Here is a 6,000-nt window from a genome sequence, read left to right on the forward strand (position 1 = left end):
TGTCTTTAGATTTCATGAGGTATAACATTACTCATTTAACATTGAACATTTTCATATGCTTGAGAAATGTTTCTTTAAATAATTTGAAGATTTAGTATTTATTTATTTTGTTCTCTGTTCTTACTACAATAATAGAATCCTTGAAAAGGTGTTAGAAATGTAGAGAACAATGCCCATATACTAAATATGCTGGTATTGGATCTTTAAAAAGATGATCATAGCTCAGGGTTGCCAGAATGAACGCAGAGGCACAAACTAAATGGAAATGGAAAGAGTAGCTTAAATGGAAAGAGTAGCTGAAAAACCACACCTGCATGTTCAGCTCTGTTTGATCCATAGGCAGTGTTCACTGCTGTCTATTATAAAGATCACTGTGTTCATACTTGCTACAGAAGTTTTTGGATTTTTTAAAATCAATCGACATAAGTAGTTATTGGTGGTAGAAATGTGTCATTGTTATGTGCAACTTGAGTTGGAAAAAAGAACTAAGAGGGCATAGCATTTCCATTTTGCAACCCTTTTAAATGGAAAGATTGTCTTAAGAACCATAGTCGGCACTATTGCCGCGATATTTTTATTTTGCCGTAAAACCAAATATAAGCTACTTTTTTAGATTATTATTTTCCCACAATTTCTTTGCTGTGTAAAAATAAGTCTATGGTCTTGATGATTTTTGCAGTTGTCTCAGGGTCCTGCTATTTTACAGGTCAGCAGTAGTCTGCCACTGGAAGAACACTTCATTGTGATATTCCTAAATTGGTGCAATGGCTTCAGTCTTTAGGAATAACTTTATCTTCCCAAAAATTGCATGATGAAGACAAAATATTCTATACTAGTATCTTTTATGTATGTTCTTGCCTCCAAAAAATGTCTATTATGTGTGAATGGGTCTGTGTCATTTGTTGACTTGTTTTTTTGTTTCCACCTGTATAGTTACTTAAAAACTAATCACACCCTTGCCTACTGAATATGAAGTCAGTGGACTGTGTTGGTTTCAGATAGGAGAGTTCCTTGAACTTATGACAAGTCTGTAGTAAACTTCCTTGGTCATTAGCTCCAACTCATAGCTGCAAATAATTGTGGGAAAGACACCATGACTTCTGCTTCTGTCTGAAGTGAGCATTACACTTCAGAATATCTTTCTGAAGGCATTCAATGTTTAAACATGGTTCTCTTTTGTTATGCTTCCTTCTAATCTGTTCAGGATGCTGACAGAGAGGGACCAGTCATGATGTCTCCTATAAATAATGTCAGGTTGTTGTTCTCTTTTCACTCCCTGACTCATTTGAACGCTTGCTGCAATCCTTGAGCTGTTAGGCTGCACTAAATTGGAGGTAACTCAATCACCTCCCTCTGGTCTGTAAAGCATTCAGGGTTAGACTACGCAGAGGGCAAAAAGCCAGCAGAGAACAGTGGGACTGACACTGTGTACTGGGTGAAGACTGAGTGGCTTTAGCCATGTGCCATGTGTAGTATGGAGGATGTATGTTTAGGGAACTGAAAAGGAGACTGTGTTCCTGAGTCACTGACTCCTGGAAGGCTGCTGTGCTTGTGACTGGAACAAACTTGCTGTTTTGCCTTTGCTATTGAGAAGACACATGAGACATGCTTCACTGATGAGAGGCATGATTTATATATCTGCTCTTGGTTTTCAGTTCTGGGCACACTGTGTGCCTGAAATTTGCATGGTTCTACATGTTAAAAGAATTAACACCTCCTACCAGTGTTTTAATGTAGTTTAATTCTGACATGTCAAGACCTTCTTGGAAGAAATAACACCTTGGTCTGATCTGATTCCATCTTGAGATCACAAATGTTTCAAGGAATAGAACTAAATCTATTTAGGGTTTTGGGTGCCCTCCATAAATAGTTCTGGCATGTGGGAATCCAGGGCTTCCCTCTGTCTGCCCTGGAGGGCCTGGGACCCTGGCAGGGGGTCAGAAACCCCCCTGGACAGAGCCCCCAGAGACACTGTCTCTGATCTCTGTCCATGGAAAAGAGCTTTCAATCTTACAGGATGAATTACAAGCTCTGAGTGTTTGATATGAGTAATAATTAAGTGTGGCACGGGTGCAAAAGTAAAATTTTAGGTTTCTAGATGAGGGGTTCAGAGGGGACAAGATGGAGGAATTGGGTGTGTCTTGTCCTTTTCCTCTTTCATGCCCTCCATGTTTCACTGTAGTGTTGGCATTTTTATATTGGTTTAGGCTGGGGACACGCTGTTCAATGTAGATTATAGATATTGGCACATTATTGTAAATATAGCACACGTAGTTTCTGGTATATAATGTTTGTAACATCCCACTGGGGGCAGAGCCCCGCACACTGCCCTGCAGGACAGACCTGTGGCAGGGCAGCAGAACATGTTAGAGATAAGCAAGAATAAACAACCTTGAAAACAGCACAGACGAATTATGGCTTCTTCTTTGGCAACGGGGCAGAACGACAGAGACTTTCTACAATCTCGGAATTATCAATACCCACAGACTCCGACACTGGCAGCTCATTCAGTCCAGTCTCCCATCTTTCTGATGTCATCTTCTCCAGCATAATCTGTATCTTCTAATTCTGTATCTTCTAATTCTTCCTGCGCTATGAAATCTCATTATACAAAATAAAATATGTATGAAAGAGAAATAGGAGGTGAGGCAGCATATTGAAAATCTGGGACCTCTCCTTCCTTACTGCAGTCTTTTGTGACAGTTGCGGAAGGAATATCAGACCAACAATTTTGAGGAACAACAAAACTGTTGGTCACCAACAATAATCTAAAAGTTTCCTGACTGAAACTTTTTGAGAGGAATCTGCTCAGGGATATGTTTCGTGTAAGTGCTTGCTGAGAATTTCAGTCACAAGCCCTTTTTCCCAAGGCAATCTTTTTGCTTTAAGATGATTGTGTGTACTCCACTTCAGAGGTGATGCTTAAACCTTCAAGGCATCTAGTGCTAGTGCTAAACTTTCTACCTTTCAAAGGCTTTAACCTTTCTGTGATTCACTTATACTCCCATTACAGGCTCATAGTGTCCCTCCAGTGATGATCTTTATTCATTGTGTATTTCTTATTTTCATGAGACTGATGTATCTAAAAATATTCACAGCCCAAGTAGAATTACCTAGTATTTCCTCTGGTTATGAAGGTTTTTACCCTGTATTTGGTGATTGTAAGCATGGAGGTTTTTTGATCAAGGCATGCTTAGTTTCAAAGCTGTGTGATATATAGAACAAATCTTAAATTGGAGGAAGGGGTTAAATTACTTCATTATTTACTTGAACCCCTGAGACTAACAGGTGCATATTGGAAAAGATAAGGGGACATGTTTAAAGTCAGCTGCAGACAAGCTGTTATTTCACTGTGTCTCTGAGAAACCATGGGTAGATTGTCTCATCGTCTCATGATGATGGCCGCTGCCCCGAGCACTAACCAGTATCCACCTGTACAGTTCCTCTTCTAGGAGAAACTGAGAAATAATTACCGTGGAACTACCCTGAGCTCTAAATAGCTGTTATTCTTTAGGTACACTACCTACCAAGAGGTTTCATCTGCAAATAATACCTCTTGAGAAAGTACGCAGGCAGGATGTGATAATTTACAAAAGCCCTTAAGAGATTGCAATATAAATGTCACAGCTGGGTACGTTTGCAGTTCACAGTAGGTTTGGAGATACAGATCCTGAGGCCAGATCCTTTGCTGCCATGCCTCAGTAGAATTGTGCTGACTTAGACAATTTTCAAGGCTTGATTTTCAAAAGAGCTTTCCTAAGAATAGTTCAAAATTTGAATAAGTAGTACATGTCAAATGGTGATGTTTTTCTTTTTTTTTAATTTAGAAGAATCTTAATTTATTTTACAATTTTTTTAAAATAAAGCTGGAAACAACGAGGGATTTTCTTCTGAACCAGCTTTAGAATAAACATTTCTTTGAGTAATAATGTGAAAATGCTTTTTTGGCAGAAAATGGCATTATTTTCCTAGGAAATTCTTGGCTAGTGTGACCTCCAAGTCCTGAGACTGTGGATGGGGGTGCAGGGAGGAGGGTGAAAGGAGGTGAATGAAAAGCCACATTGCCTCCCCAGCTCTGAGCAGCCAATGGAGGCTCCCACACCAAGACAGCTGGGGAAGCAAAGTGGCCACAGGGGGCAAGAGACACCTGTAACAGTGATCATAAAATCTAGACAAAAGACTTCATGAGTCTTCTGTGCATCAAAAAAAATAAGGTAATGCTGCTGGAGGACAAGGGGATAAAGGATTAATTAATCCCCAATTTGAGAAGAATACAGTCTCATTCAATGAGATTTCATTGTCCTAATTTTACCTCATTCTGTTACTGACTGACTAATCTTTTGTTCTGAATTAATGTTTCCTTCCTATAAAAAGCAATGTGATGGAAACTTCTTTTATCTTTTCATACATCTGTTCTCTTTCCTAGTGCTTTTGACTTGATATTTGGAGAACAGTGGCAGGAACTTGAACAGAGAGTCATGTAACTCCTTCTTCCTGTGTTTTTACTGGAAATCCCAAAAGGAGTGGTTGGCTTGTTCTGTGCATCGAGAAATTAACCCTGATTCCCCTTAGCTCTGTACTGAGAAAATTCTCTAGGGTCCATCTGAAAGACCCACACAGCCACTCCCCTGAAGCCTTTCGGTAGCCCTGAAGTAGAGTTTCATTAGAATCCAGCTATTTGAGTTTCACCTCTGCCAAGGATTTGGCTTCAGACTCTGGTAGCTTCCAACACCTTCTGATGCAGGGGCGGGCCTTCGAAAGGAACCAGCCACTGCCATGAATCTGGGCTCTTGCAGTAGTTCGTGCTTGCAGTCTGGAGTGTAGATAGAGTTAAAATAATCCCTGTTCTAACAGTTCACCCATTTCATTTTTACCACTGTGCCCTCTGGTAAGGATGATTGACTGTAAGAACCAAATTTTGTTCTCAGAAGCTTAGAAAGAGGCTTAACGCTGTGACAGACAAGAAACTTCCTAAGAAAACGAAGGACAAAATGACAACAAGAAAGGTTTACAAAGAAGGAACATGGGATTTAACAACAGTGTACAGAAAAAACAAGCTAGTTCCAAAGTATAAATGCTGATCTTGGATGTCTGAGGTAAACAGAGAAGGTTTCCATGTTTCCCAGATTTTTTTCTGACACCTAATGTGGACAAGGTGATCATTTGGTGGGAATTCATGTAGTTCCAAGAAAGTGCAGTTGCTGGTTTACAGCAAATGATATGTGGCCCTTTGTGTCTATAACGCACATCATGGGTATTTATCAGTTTAAGTTTTCTAAAGTGTATGTCTCTAGATCATTCTTTGGAAAGCTGAAAGAAATCAGTGACTCCCTCATTTCATTGTACTTGGCCTTACATGGTTTAAGGCTATAGCAAATACAATTTTTCCTCTCTGTTATATGTGAGTCCTTTCTGATACTGAGAACATTATATTGTCTTCACAAAGGATTGATGCTGTTTATTGGACATAAAACTAAAGAGGACGCTAAAAACAATCATAATAATACAGTATCTGCAGACAAATGGCTTTTCTGACACAAAACAACAAAATGAGTTATTAATCTAAGTGTCAATTAATGCTTTTAAGATGCTTTAATTGTACAGTATCTATTTCAGACTCATGAAATGTAGAAGTAATTTGGGCTAAAAGAAGATATGATTCACAGTCAATATGTAACTGTGACTTGACAAGGGGCTTAATAGCTGCCTGAGGCAGATCAGAATGTGTGATAATGAGAATCTAGCAGAAAAACACATCATGGAACTGAACTGCAGAGTTTCCCTGGGTAAATGGTGTCAGAGCTGGTCATGCTTCTACAAGGCAAAAAGGCAGAAGCAGTCAGTGACTCTGCAACCTTGGAGTTAGTTACTTATTTTTGAAGTAAATACATGTATTCAACCTTGGAGTTAGTTACAAATACTTATTTTTGAAGTAAATACATGTATTAATTCATAGTCATATTAATATATAAATGTACATACTTTTTATTTTTTATAATG

This window comes from Taeniopygia guttata, chromosome 2, assembly GCF_048771995.1.
Source record: "Taeniopygia guttata chromosome 2, bTaeGut7.mat, whole genome shotgun sequence".
Taxonomy (NCBI): Eukaryota; Metazoa; Chordata; class Aves; order Passeriformes; family Estrildidae; genus Taeniopygia; species Taeniopygia guttata.